The sequence below is a fragment of the Magnolia sinica genome, chromosome 2 (assembly GCF_029962835.1).
Source record: "Magnolia sinica isolate HGM2019 chromosome 2, MsV1, whole genome shotgun sequence".
NCBI classification, from domain to species: Eukaryota; Viridiplantae; Streptophyta; class Magnoliopsida; order Magnoliales; family Magnoliaceae; genus Magnolia; species Magnolia sinica.
Genome location: NC_080574.1, coordinates 34,816,205 through 34,830,996, shown reverse-complemented (window position 1 = coordinate 34,830,996; position 14,792 = coordinate 34,816,205). Strand labels below are relative to the sequence as shown.

At 36.7% G+C, this 14,792-nt stretch overlaps 1 non-coding gene across 1 annotated transcript; it reads left to right on the top strand.

Annotated features, from left to right (window-relative positions):
• Positions 1–9,622: 9,622 nt before the first annotated feature.
• Positions 9,623–9,729, top strand: LOC131238268 (small nucleolar RNA R71). Its single transcript, XR_009167674.1, has one exon. It is a non-coding gene; the product is annotated as a small nucleolar RNA R71 (small nucleolar RNA).
• Positions 9,730–14,792: the final 5,063 nt, after the last annotated feature.

The window sequence follows — 14,792 nt, the reverse complement described above, 5'->3', positions numbered from 1 at the left end:
AAAATAAAATTCAAGGATTAAGAGATATAGGAATTAAAACAAATAAGCTATTTAAAAATTTATAAATACCGTGCAATAGCTTGAGTATAATAGGGGCTTCTATCTCTCTTGATGATGGATTTTATGTACTTGAATTGTATTTTCAGATTGAGAGAATGCCTCTATTTATGGGCAGAAAAGTTGTTGCTTTAAATTGTTTAAGAATTGGATTCCATTCTAACAAATTTTCAAATTTGAGCGCGATCGGATAAAACAGAACTTTGACTGGTCGAGGCCCTTGTTCGACTGGTCGAGCATGGGCTTCGACTGGTCGAAGATACCTTAGACTGGTCGAGCCACAGCTTAGACTAGTCGAACCTTAGCCAAGACTAGTCGAACTTTAACCTAACATAAGAAACCCATTCAAGTTTATGTTTTTAAAGAACTTAAGCCTATGGTCTTTCTAGGGTCTGTTATACCTGAAAAGATTGAACTTTAAGGCAGATGGGATGCTTGAACTTTATGAAAGTTGTTCTTTTACTTGATTCTTCAATAGAGCTTGTAGTTGAAGATGGAACTTGATCTTCTACTAGATCTTTAATAGAACTTAAACTCAATCGTCTTGAACTTATTGAACTTTCCATCTCGATCTACTACTTGACTTGAACTTTCCATCTTGATCCACATTAGACGGACCACTTCATAAGTTGTTTTGTCTAAACAAAATTTGACAAACAAAGGCATGCTTTATACAATATAGCACTTACAAATTACTAGGGATACTCATTGGGTCTTAGATTAAAGAACATGGTGCAACTGTCATGCATTGAGGACCTATGTGGTAGTGTTTGTCTGTACATAGGTATGTTCCACCTAAACTAGTTCACCATTTGTATAAATAATGTAAGATAGGCTACAAATAATTTATTTGGTGATTGAATAATCTAGACTCGTAAGTTAACTCAAGGTCAAGTAAACTAGACCATTGATATGTTGAGTCTCGTCGTGGGAGGTTCATGCCCTAGAAATACACGTGATTGGAAGAACTTATCTAACGAACGCTCCATCCTCACTAGGATGAGTGGTCTAGATTACTGAGCCATGGGTCATACTCGTCAGAGTTGCAAACATGGCTTTGTAACAAAATACTAAAATTTTTAAGAAACCTGACAAGATTGGTCCATTTGCACTAATGACTGAGTGGATCTATTCGGTGTAAATCCACGTGAACTGAGTCCATTTGAACTCACCATGAGTACGGTTTTCTGGCATTCACTTCTCACTCTATGTCAATATATCCAACAAGTGTGGGATCTAAGCCCCTCATCAGTTGAACTCCACCGTTTAGATGGATGGCCTAAAAATTTAGGCCAATGTGATTGTCATGTCAGTAAAAGAATGTCGATAATTGGCCTGTTTTTATCAGTTGTCGCATTTTTTAGTACGGTGTCGTTCAATTGATGAATAAATCGCTCTAACTTTTAGAGAAAATATCTAAATAGTAAGGTCAGCCGGGTTAGCGACTTTGATCGCATGCACGTGTCCCATGTTGCCATATGAGAGACACAAGTGCACTCAACATTCCTCCTCATGACACCACTGTTAATTTTTATTACAGATTTGCAGTTCTATCATTGGAGGCAAGGTACAAATTGTTCATCCCTATGGTCGTCATTCCTCATGAGAACCCATCAGAGTATGTTTTTAAGATTTGCAGAAATGTACGACAAAATTTCTTAATAATATAGTTGCAGCATATCAAATAATGCCATGTCATTATTTAAACCGTAGATGGAAAAGTGGTCATGAAGAAGCAATTACAACACAAATAGTAGAAGGAGAAACAAAGGAGGTCAAGTAGTGTTGAGTGGTTATAACAGCCATTCTATTTTGTCTCATACCAACTCAATCAAAACCAAACATTGTCTTTCAATTATCCTTTCAATAACTAGTCAATTCCATTTTGTAGTGTAATCACTAATTTCTACCTTTTCTACCAAGTAAATAACTTAGTGTAGTTCTTTACTTTCATCTTGCTATTTGCATTTTGTATTGTAATCCACAGTGTTAATCAAGTAGTTGATAATCTTAGTTGTAATTTGAGTCTACGCTTGTACGCTGGGTTCAATTCTGCATCAAAAAAGGTGTTTTGCAACTGTTCTTCACAGCCAATTGTAAGAATCCATTTCTCAATTTATTTTATCTGTAATGAAAGTTCTTTCATATGGAAGGCAAAGGTGTAACCCATCATTAAAAGATGAACCCTACCCTCTTAATATCACCTGATCTTATTTACACATTTAGCAAGTGGCCGAATAGCTGACCGATCTGATTAGATATTGGTCATACACTACGTGACTGTCTATCTTAGCGCTTAGGGTCATAATTGTTCAGTTTGAATTGAGTCATAAATTTAATTCTGGCATGCCCGCATTCTATCTACCGAAAACTAAGTAACAACAGTGTTTTACACGCCTGGTGGGACTCTGTCTCTAATTTATCAGCGTCATACTGCTAATCAGAATTATGAATAGAAAAAGTACTCAAATCGTTGGGATTGAGCCTTCCACACCAACTGCACCACTGTTCACAACCCCAAGTGTAGGGTTGCAATGTAGTAATAATCTCGGTGAGACCGAGGTTAAGTCCACAGGGACTAATCTCATGTGTATTTTGAATTTAACTAGAACTAGAACTAGATGAAGATGTGAATCTAAATATAAATTAATTGAAAGAGTAATTGTGATTAAAGTGATTAAAAACTAACAAATTAAAATGTGGTAACAAGGGTTTCCAAGAATCCACTTGTAGAGATCAGGGAGCCCTCTTATTTGATTCAAGTCACACGATTAGAATTAGAGTCCTATCCTATCCAACTGGAAAATATATAATTAAGATCAATCTGAACTTTCCTTGACCTAGTTCTCAATGGAGGAGAATTGTGATAATTGGAAGAGATTCCATCACCAAACCATGCCCATAAGACGATGACTAATAACAAGATTTACCAATCCCACAATCTATCAAAATCAGGAAAAGAAGATACTCAAAGCTATTACATATCTATTGTAATTTGAGTCACAACAAACCATTAAGAACTGAAAGTATTCCTTTAAAATTAAACTAGAATCAAAGAAGGTTCAACATAAACATGAATCAAAGTAAAAGGAACATCCCATCAAGCTACAAGCTTTACCTCTTAGCCCTAGCTAAGAGGTTTAGCTAACCATAGACATGATTGAACTAAAATCTCTTAAGAAAAGCATAAAAACAATTAAGGAAAAGGAAGAAAAACTCTTGGCGACGACTTCTCCACCCTTTTGCTTCACTCCTTAAACCGTAAAAGATGCCTAGGAACATCCTAGGGACTCCTATTTATAGTTCTGCAACTCCAACTTTCGTACCAAGTTGGAAAAATCTGAAAACCGCCTCAAATTTACGCAGTCCGCGCAACATCTGCGTAACCCTTGACTAGTCGAAGGAGGGCTTAGACTAGTCGAAGCAGACTGATTTTTAGGGTTCCTCTTCTTTACTTCAAATCTTTAATTCTCTTCATTCCTCACTTGGTTTTCTTGGATCTTTGGCATGTGAATTCTTTATTTTTGGTCTTCTAAGATCTAACCTTTGCTTTGGTAATTCTTGAGTGTTAAATCTATGCTTTTAGCATCCTTTTCAATCTAAGCTCTTAAATTCACCTTACAACACAAACATGAGTAAAATAAGACATTAAGCAATATCAAGTTCATAAAACTAAGATATAAATGGGGTCCGATATGCAATATTTGACCCTCAAAACAATTCCCAACTAGCATTTTGCTGGTCCCGAGCAAAATATGCGAAAAGTAAATCTTAATGCTTAATGTCAAAAATCTTTTTCAGAAAAAAATCTTTTGTGCACTCAAGGATGAATGGGTAGAATTAAGATACGAAAGTGAGATTTTGAAAACCTAGAACCCAATTACATAAGCAACCAATAAAAAAAAGTTCTTTTTTCAATAAATCGAAGCATAATTTGTATATCAAGTTTTTTAATGTGCTCAGTGAAAGTCAATTTACATCCCATACGGAATACTATCAATTTATCATGTTAGCTATGCCCATCACTTCAAGATCAGTTTGAAACTCAAGTATTGATTCCGAACTTATCCCTTTTTCCTTCTTTTTCTAGTTTTTGATTTTATATAGACCGTTAGTTTTTATTCATTCTTTTTATTTTTGCATTCTTTTCTAGATTTTTCATTCTTTTCATGACCTCTCTATTGATCTCCTATTTTCTAACTAGTTCTTTTCTCTTTTCAGGTGGATAAAATTCTCCAGACCTGATTCTCGCCATCTATCAATGATTCACATACTAATAATCAGAACTTCTAGTATATCTTATAGAAGACAAATTGAATGTGTTTTGTGATTTAACTTGATATTCAAACTTCTTCTTAATCAATTAAGCGCAAGTACTTAGGTGATAAATTACTTAGATGACTAGACTTCAATAATTTAAAATTCAATCTCTATCTTATCATACTTAAAGCATTCTTAAGTACACAATTCATCGCTTCCCAAACAGATTTCAACTTGAAACATTGAAATTTTTTTTAAATTTTGCTCAAAACTAGAAAAACCTGAGAAAACACTGATTAGATTACCTAATCTCCTATTCCCAACTGAAAAATCTACATTATCCTCAATGTAAAAGAAATAAGCATGTAATGCAAAAGAGACAATGAAAAGAAAAAAGAAAGTGTTCGAAAGATAATACCTGAAGAAGAAAATTTAAGGCTTTTCCAATAATCTCAGTGTGAAGATGGGTTAACATAAAAGACTCAAACAGACGATAAGTAAAATATCCTAAAACAACGGAAAGTAAACTATCCTAAACAGCTGAAAGCAGTAAACCTAACTACACCTCCGTCAGACTAGGAGGTCAATCCTGGTAAACAGGATCAATCAGAGGTATGGACATGTCCTCTGAATTAAATTTCTCAACAAATGGCTTCAACCAATGTTCATTTACTTTAAAAGCATTGCTATTGTTTGGATTCTTTATCTCAATGGTCGTATGAGGATAGACATTAGTAACAGTGAAAGGACTGGTCCAACGAGATTGAAGTTTACCTGAAAAAAGATGTAATTGAGAATTGTACAAAAGGTCTTTTTGATCAACTGAGAATGATTTTTGAAGGATGTTCTTGTCATGGAACACCTTCATCTTGTCCTTGTAAATTCTCGAGTTCTCGTATGTGTTATTCCGGATCTCCTCGAGTTCATTCAATTGTATTTTGCGCAGTGAGCCAGCGTTGTCTAAATTGAAGTTCAGATTTTTAATCACCCAATAGGCCCTATGTTGTAAATCCATAGGTAAGTGGCAAGCCTTCCCATATACAAGTCTAAAGGGAGACATTCCAATAGAGGTTTTAAATGTAGTACGGTAAGCCCATAAAGCATCACTCAATCGGATTGACTAATCCTTTCGTTGAGGGTTAACCATTTTCTCCAAAATGTGTTTGATCTCCTTATTAGAATCTCAGCTTGCTCACTTATCTGTGGGTGGTATGGAGTGCTCACCTTATGAGGGATGCCATATTTCTTTATTAAGTTTGCAAATGGCATATTACAGATATGTGAACCTCCATCACTAATGATTGCCTGAGGCGTTCCGAACTGGAAAATGATGTTCTCTTTTAAAAATTTAATGATCGTCTAATGGCCATTATTTCAGCATGGGATCGCTTCGACCCACTTAGTGACATAGTATACTGCCAGCAAAATGTACAAATTTCCAAAGGATTGAGGAAATGGTCCTATGAAATCGATGCCCCAAATGCTTCAATGATCAGAATGGGCTTCAGAGGCATCATATTTCGATGGGACAATGCTCCTAACTTTTGACAATGCTCACAAGTTTTGCAAAACTCATGAGTGTCCTTGACCATAGTGGGCAAAAAAACTGCACTCCAGAATTTTGGCCGTGGTCTTTTTAGTAGAAAAGTGACCACCATAAGCTTGAGTGTGACAAAAGGAGATGATAATTTCATGTTTATTGTCTGGCACACATCTCCTTAGAATTGATCTGGGCAATATTTAAATAAATACGGATCATCCAAGAAGAATTTATGTACCTTGGCAAAAAATTTCTTCTTATCTTGCGCAGTCCAATGTGTCGGCGTGAAACCTGTGGCAAGATAATTAGCAACATCAACTAACCAAGGTGAGTCAGAGACTTTAAATAATTATTTGTCAGGGAATATGTCATTTATAAGTGCCGTCTCAAGGGAATCAGGGAGGTCATCTCTTAAAAGATGGTCAGTCACTACGTTTTCTACTCCATTTTTATCTTTTATTTCCAAATCAAATTCCTGTAATAGGAGGATTCATCTTATCAAGTGGGGCTTAACATCATTCTTAGAGAGAAGGTACTTGAGCACTGCATGATCGGTGTAGATGATGATCTTAGATCTGATCAAGTAAGATCTAAATTTGTCCAAAGCGAATGCCATGGCCAAGAGTTCCTTTTCCGTAGTAGCGTCATTCACTTGGGCCGGATTTAGAGTCTTACTTGTGTAATGAATAACGTAAGACTTTTTTTCTTTTATCTGGCCTAACACAACCTCGATAGCATAGTCAGATGTATCACACATAAGTTCAAAAGGAATGCTCCAATCGGGTGGCTGCATGATAGGCGTAGTAGTCAACATGCCCTTGAACATAGAAAAAGCTTCCTGGAATTACTTAGTCCATTCGTATAGCACATCCTTTTGAAGTAGATTGCATAAAGGACGAGTGAGGTGACTAAAGTCCTTTATGAATCTCCTGTAAAAATTAACGTGTCTTAAGAAGGATCGCATGTCTCGTATGTTCTTGGGTGGAGGTAAGTTAGAGATAAGTTCAATCTTAGCCTTATCTACCTTAATTCCCTTGGTCGAGATGATGTGTCCAAGGACAATTCCCTTAAGAACCATGTAGTGACATTTCTCCCAATTCAGTACCAAATTCTTTTCCTCACATCGCTTCAGCACACATTTAAGATTCTCTAAACAATCGCTGAAGGATGGACCAAAGACAGAGAAGTTATCTATGAAGGCCTCAAAATATTGCCCCACCATGTCAGAAAAAATACTCATCATACATCGTTGAAAAGTGGTGGGGGCATTACATAGTCTGAATGACATCCTTGGGTAAACAAATGTGTCAAAGGGACATGGGAATGTGGTCTTTTCCTAATCTTCATAGGCTATCTCTATCTGGTTGTAGCCCGAATACCTATCAAGGAAACAATAGTACGTGTGACTAGCTAGCTTTTTCAAGATTTGATCAATAAAGGGCAAAGGGAAGTGGTCCTTCATCATGATGGTATTTAACTTCTTGTAGTCAATGTACATTCTCCAACCAATAGTAACTCTAGTTGGCGTGAGTTCATTGTTGGCATTGGCTATGACAGTGATTTCAGACTTCTTAGGAACCACTTGAGTTAGACTCACCCATTGACTATCGGATATCGGGTATATGAAACCCACATCCAATAGCTTAAGAACCTTGGCTTTAACCACTTCCTCCATGTTTGGATTTAATCTATGTTGTGGTTGCTGGGAGGTCTTCGCATTATCCTCTAGATTAATGCGGTGAGTACAAATCGAAGGGTCAATTCCCTTGAGGTCCGCAATCGATCATCCAAGGGTTCCCTTACGCTCAATAAGAGTAGATATGAGCATACTCTCTTGTTCCTGCTCAAGGTGGGAAGAAATCACCACCGGTTATGTCTTATCTTGACCTAAATAGACATATTTCAAATAAGAGGGCAAAGGTTTTAGGTCAAGCTTTGGTGCCTTGATGTTAGACGGTAGAGGCATTAATCAGTTTAGGGCAATTCTTTAAATTTTGGCCTCCACCAGTTAACTTCAAGTACCGGCACAGTATCTAGCATGGTCCCCATCTCCTTAATTATATCATCATCAAAATTGTCAAAGTGGGCCAGGCACGTCTCTAGAGGGTCAGAGGATAAGGTTATCAGAGTTCTATCCTCCACGAAAGAATCAATCGAGTTAACATTGTGGGCATTATCATCATCCTCTAATTGTTTGCCCGTATTGAAAAGGATATTCAACTCTAATGTCATATTTCTAAAAGATAAACTCATGACTCCATTCCTGCAATTAATGATTGCATTTGATGTGGTAAGGAATGGGCGACCAAGAATGAATGGAATTTGAGTGCTCATGTGCTTGATGGGTTGAGTATCGAGGATGATAAAATCTACCGGATAGTAGAATTTGTCAACCTAGACCAACACATCCTCAATTATCCCTCTTAGTACACGAACTGAGTGATCAGCCAATTGTAATGTGGTTCGGGTGGGTTTCAATTCACCCAACCCTAGCTGTTTGTAGACCGAGTAAGGATTCAAATTTACACTCGCTCCTAAATTAAGAAGTGCTTGCTCAATGCGGTAATTCCCAATTACACAAGCATTGGTTGGGCTACTGGGATATTTGTATTTTTGTGGCACATCTTGCTTTAGGATGACACTCACTTTTTCAAATAAAAAGATTTTCTTATGAATATTTTGCCGTCTTTTGGTCGTACATAAGTCTTTCAGAAATTTGACATATGAAGGTATTTGTTTAACTGCATCCAATAAAGGAATATTGACCTTTACTTATTTGAACACCTCTGGAATGTCTTGAGAGTTAGAGAGAGATTTTGACACAATCAACCATTAGGGGAATGGTGCAATCAGCTTGCTTTGGAGTTCCGGTTCTAGCTCTTGTGGAGTGTTGCTAGGTCTATCAGTTTCATCTACTTCCGGGTCCTTAGACTTTTTAGCCCTCACCGGAATCAATTTGTCAATTATCTTCCCACTCCTAAGAGTGGTGATAGACTTAGCTTGCTCCAATTGATTTGAAGAGCTTGGATCACTTGTTTCGTATTGCGGTTTAGGATTGGGGAAAGGTTGGGATGGAAGAATCCCTTTTTTTCCCAATTGAATTTTTTGTCTCATGCCCTTGTATGGCCTTTGAAATGTCTTGAAGGGTTTGTAATATACTCTGAGTGATAAGCCCTTGGTTTTGAATATGTTCCTAACCGGATCCTCTTGAGGTTTCCCTTGATTCAAGAATTGGTTAGGGATTCCTTGAGGAGTAGCAGTTCATCCATTCCTCCAACTAAAGTTTAGATGATTTCTCCAACTAGGATTGTATGTGTTAGAGATGGGTCCATTGAAAGGTCTTTGGTAGTTGTTTATGACATTCGATTGCTTATTTAGTGCATCTTGAAAAGTAGGTATCGTTGGGCAATTTTTAGTTGTATGTATGTTGCAAGCACAGATACTGTAAACAACTTCCTTAGACTTATCCTTTTTAAGTTCCATGGCCTTGACCTTCCTTGCAAGGCTGGCCACTTTAGCATTTATATCATCATCTTCTTTCAACAAGTATATCCCACCTCTTTCCCTTGCTTGAGAAGGCTTAGATGTGGTACTAGGTTTTGGGGTGATGTCCCATGATTATGTGGTTCAGCGAGTTTGTCAAAGTAATCCTACACCTCATCAACATTCATGTTCATGAATTCCTCATTACACATCATTTCGATGAATTGGTGCACGGAAGATGTCAGTCCATCGTGGAAGAAAGTAGTCATGCACCACATTTCAAAACCGTGTTGTGGGCATGAACTGACGAGATCCTTGAACCGCTCCTAACATTGGAAGAATGTTTCATCTTCCTTTTGGGTGAAGTTCATGATCAAATTCCTGATGGTGTTCATCTTATGATATGGAAAGAATTTTTTTATGAATTCCTTCATCATGTCATTCCATGTGCCAATAGATCACAGATGTAGTGAGTGCAACCACATCTTAGCTTTCTCTTTCAAGGAGAAAGGAAGGAGTTTCAGCCTGATCATGTCCTCAGACACGTTAGGAAAGTATAAAGTGGCTATAACATCGTCAAACTCTTGCAAATGCAAGTATGGACTTTCAAATTCAAGTCCAAGGAGAAGGAGTTGGATCGCTCCAGACTTGATATCCATGTTTCCTGTGTTTTCTGAAAAAATCACACAAGAAGGGGTGCTCATCCCCGTTGGTTGTAAGTAATCTCGTAGAGTATGAGGCGGGGGTGCATGGTGCATCGCATTCTCATCTCAGACTTTTGTAACTCTAGGTTATAGCTGATTCAATGGTTGATTTATAGGTTGATTTGCAGCCATAACCTTAATTAACTTTGAAGATCTCGAGTGGTGTCTAACCTTGTGATGGATAGATAACCCCTCAACTACTCCTTCAGTCAAAAGACGTCGAGTGCTGTCACGGATCCACTTGGGCATGAAACACTCTATGTTACCAAATTAAAAGGTTCCTCCAAAAGAAGGAAATAAAAATCTACAAATAGAAAGAGATATAATTAGAAAAAAGTTACCAAATTAAAAGATTCTATGTTAGGATCCTCCAAAAGAAAAAGGAAAGTGAATTAGTTCTTAAAAAAAAGAAATAACAAAGCAACTTGATTTCTAAAAATAGAAAAAGGAAAGTTTCCAAAAATAGAAAATAGAAAGTTTCTAAAAAGAGAAAAAGTTAGTTTCTAAAAATAAATTAAGAAATTTTCTATCCTAAAATTAGAAAGTAGATCTAAAAGCAGAAAAGGAAAGTTTCTAAACATAGAAATAGAAAGCAAAGTTAGTTTCTAAAATAACTCAGAAAAAATCTTAACTTAAAAATAGAAAATAGAAAAACCTTAATCTTAAACTAATTCCAAAACTAGTCAATCTCAGAACACGCAACCGTTAGTCCTCGGCAATGGCGCCAAAAACTTGCTAACAACCCCAAGTGTAGGGTCATGATGTAGTAATAATCTCGGTAAGACTGAGGTTGAATACATAGGGACTGATCTTGTACATTTTTGAAATTAAGTAGAAGTAGAACTGGAAGAAGATGTGAAATTAATTCTGAAGTATTTGAGAGAGTAATTGTGAATAGAATAATTAAAACTAAGAATTTAAAGGTGGGAACTAGGGTGTCAAGGATTCACTTGTAGTGATTAGGGAGCCCTCTTGCTTGATTCAAGTAACATAATTAGAATTGGAGTCATAACCTATATAATTAAAAAAAATATCAATAAAACTAAATCTGAACTTCCATTGACCTAATTCTCAGTGAAGGAGAACTATGATAATTAGCAGGGATTCCATCACTAGACCATGCCCAAGAGACAATGGCAAACAACAGGATTTACCAATCCCATAATCTCAACGCAGGAGAATTGTGAAGATTAGGAAGGATTCCATCACCCTACCATGCCCAAGGGACGATGGTGAATAATAGGACTTACTAATTTCACAATCTCAAATCAGGAAAAGAAGATACTCAAATTTATTATAGATCTAATGTAATTTGAGTTACAATAAATCATTAAAAACTGAAAGTATTCCTTAAATATTAAATTAGAATCCATGGAGTTCCACATAAACATGAGGTAATAGAAACATCCCATCATGCTAAAAGCTTCACCTCTCAGCCCTAGCTAAGAGGTTTAGCTAACTATAGACATGATTGGACCAAAGTCTCTTAAGAAAAATATGAAAACAACTAAGGAAGAAGAAAAAAAACTGTTGGCCACAGCTTCTCCACCCTTTTGCGCCACTCCTTAAACCCTAGAAGATGCCTATGAACATGTAGGGAGTCCTATTTATAGTTGTGGAATTCCAACTTCCGCACCTAGTTGGAAAACTCTAGAAACTGCCTCAAATTTACGCATTTTTCTAAAATAGACTTCACTCTGCCCAGTTTTTCAAAATAGACTTCACTCTACGTAATTTCACAAAATGACCTAGAGTTTCAAAATATACTTTTTAGGACAATTTCAGGATTCCTTTTCTTCACTTCAAATCTTTAATTCTCTTCATTCCTCACTTATTTTTCTTGGATCTTTGGCATATGAATTCTTCAATCTTGGTCTCCTATGATCCATCCCTTGCCTTGGTGATTCTTAAGCATCAAATCCAGGCTTTAGAACCCCTTTCAATCTAAGCTCTTAAATTCACCTTGCAATACAAACATAAGTAAAATATAACATTAAGCATTATATGTTCATAAAACTAAGATAATGGGGGATAATATGCAATATTTGACCCTCAACACGATGTAGTAATAATCTCGGTGAGACCGAGGTCGAATCCACAAGGACTAATCTCGTGTGTATTCTAAATTAAACCAGAATTAGAAGTAGATGAAGATGTGAATCTAAATCTGAATTAATTGAAAGAGTAATTGTGATTAAAGTGATTAAAAACTAACAAATTCAAAGGTAACAATTAGGATTTTCAAGGATCCACTTGTAGAGATCAGGGAGCCCTCTTACTTGATTCAAGTCACACGATTGGAATTAGAGTCCTATCCTATCCAATTGAAAAATATACAATTAAGATCAATCTGAACTTTCCTTGACCTGATTCTTAATGGAGGAGAATTGTGATAATTGAAAGAGATTCCATCACCAAACCATGCCCATGAGACGATGGTTAACAACAAGATTTACCAATCCCACAATATCAAAATCAGGAAAAGAAGATACTTAAAACTATTGTAGATCTACTGTAATTTGAGTCACAATAAACCATTAAGAAAAAAAAGTATTCCTTTAAAATCAAAATAGAATCAAATAAGGTTTAACATAAACATAAATTAAAGTAAAAGAAACATCCCATTATGCTACAAGCTTCACCTCTTAGCTCTAGCTAAGAGGTTTAGCCAACCATAGACATTATTAAACTAAAATCTCTTAAGAAAAACATAAAAACAACTAAGAAAAAGGAAGAAAAACTCTTGGCGACGGCTTCTCTACCCTTTTCTTCACTCCTCAAATCCTAGAAGATGCCTAGGAACATCCTAGGGACTCCTATTTATAGTTGTACAACTCCAACTTTCGCATCGAGTTGGAAAAATCTGGAAATTGCCTTAAATTTACGTAGTCTGCACGACATCTGCATAACCCTTGACTAGTCGAGGATAGCCTTCGACTGGTCGAGGGTCACCTTCGATTGGTTGAGGGTCACCTTCGATTGGTTGAGGATTACGTGAAATTAAAAGTTTATTTTGCTGGAGTTCAAGTTGAGGAATCTTCGACCAGTTAAGCAGGAGCCTTAAACTAGTGAAAAGAGGGCTTAAACTAATCGAAGCAGGCAAATTTTGAGGGTTCCTTTTCTTCACTTCAAGTTTTCAATTCTCTTCATTCCTCACTTGTTTTCTTGGATCTTTGGCATGTGAATTCTTCATTTTTGGTCTTCTAAGATCCAACCTTTGCTTTAGTGATTCTTAAGCGTTAAATCTATGCTTTTAGTATCCTTTTCAATCCAAGTTCTTAAATTCACCTTGCAACGTAAATATGAGTAAAATAAGACATTAAGTAGTATCATGTTCATAAAATCAAGATATAAATGGGGTCCAATATGCAATATTTGACCCTCAACGACCACCTCTAGTTGAGGATGTGCTGGTTTAAGCGGCCCTTGAAGTGGTGAATCTAAACAACAATCTAACGCTCGTTATTGGGGATCAGGAAGGAGCATCGACCTCTCAGACTGTTGCCCCAGATGAAATTGCAGTGGCACTTCAAGATGTGTGACTGAGTATTCAACATGTTCAGGAATATGGAAGAGCCAAAGTTGAGTAATTTAGCATTCAAATTGAGAATACTAATAGATATATGGCCAGTTAGACTGAGGCCATGCATCGATTAATGGTTATGATGGATGAACGAACGCCGTTGACAATGTAATATAATGTTAAAGGAAGTTCTATTGGTAATGTGGCTCAGCTACCACCTATGCTGCCTCCACAGAGGAATCCACTACCAGTCCCAGTTCATGAGATGCAAAATACTTTGCCTCACATCAAACATAGATGAATAGAGTGAGAGGTTAGAAAATTTGTACATGTAAATCAGAATTAAGGATTACTAAGATGATATAACCCTCAACAATTCTATAGGAATCCTTTATTCCAAGAATGACTGAACTGATTCGACCCTGATCCACCACCAGTCATTGAACGTTAGTAAGTTGATCGTGACCAAATCGTGTAAATTGTCCAGGAGGTTGTAGGCCAAGTACTCGGCCGCAATACTATCCCAGTGTATCACAAACCATATCCCAAATGAATAGATCGACAACATCTATTACCACGAAACTATTGGCTGGACTTTGCCTTGTTTTCAGGCGTTCCCGGTTAGTCAACCATCGAACATGTCGGTCAATTACCATGCAGTGTGGAGAGTTGATGAATGATGACTATCATAAGTTACGATTATTTGGTCATTCATTAACGGCAATGACCTTTACATGGTATCCAAACCTATTGCCAGATTTGGTGCACACTTGGTAGGAAATGGAGGAGAAATTCCATGCTTAGTTTTTCTCTAAGAATAGAGAAATAACTATGGTTGATCTCACCCACTTTCAGCAATTATCAGGAGAGACTTGTGAGAGTTATATTACTTGATTTAAAAGGATAAAAAGCCGATGTAAGATTGTTATGAATGAAGCCAAATTTATGCAGTTAGCACAAGATGAGCTTGAGTATAAACTTTGTTAGGGGTTTATTGGGACAGAGTTCATGGATCTTTATGACCTGACTAGGAAGGTCCCCAGGTACAAGGAACTTCTGTAAGAAGGTGCCTGGCCAGAAAACTCGTTAATAGGAACTTATTATCATGACCCATATGTCGTTAATAGGAACTTATTATCATGACCCAAAGTGGTAGCAAAGAAACTGCTCGTATGTTTGGCACTGGTGAAAGTAGAATCGATCACATCGATTACACAAGGAACTC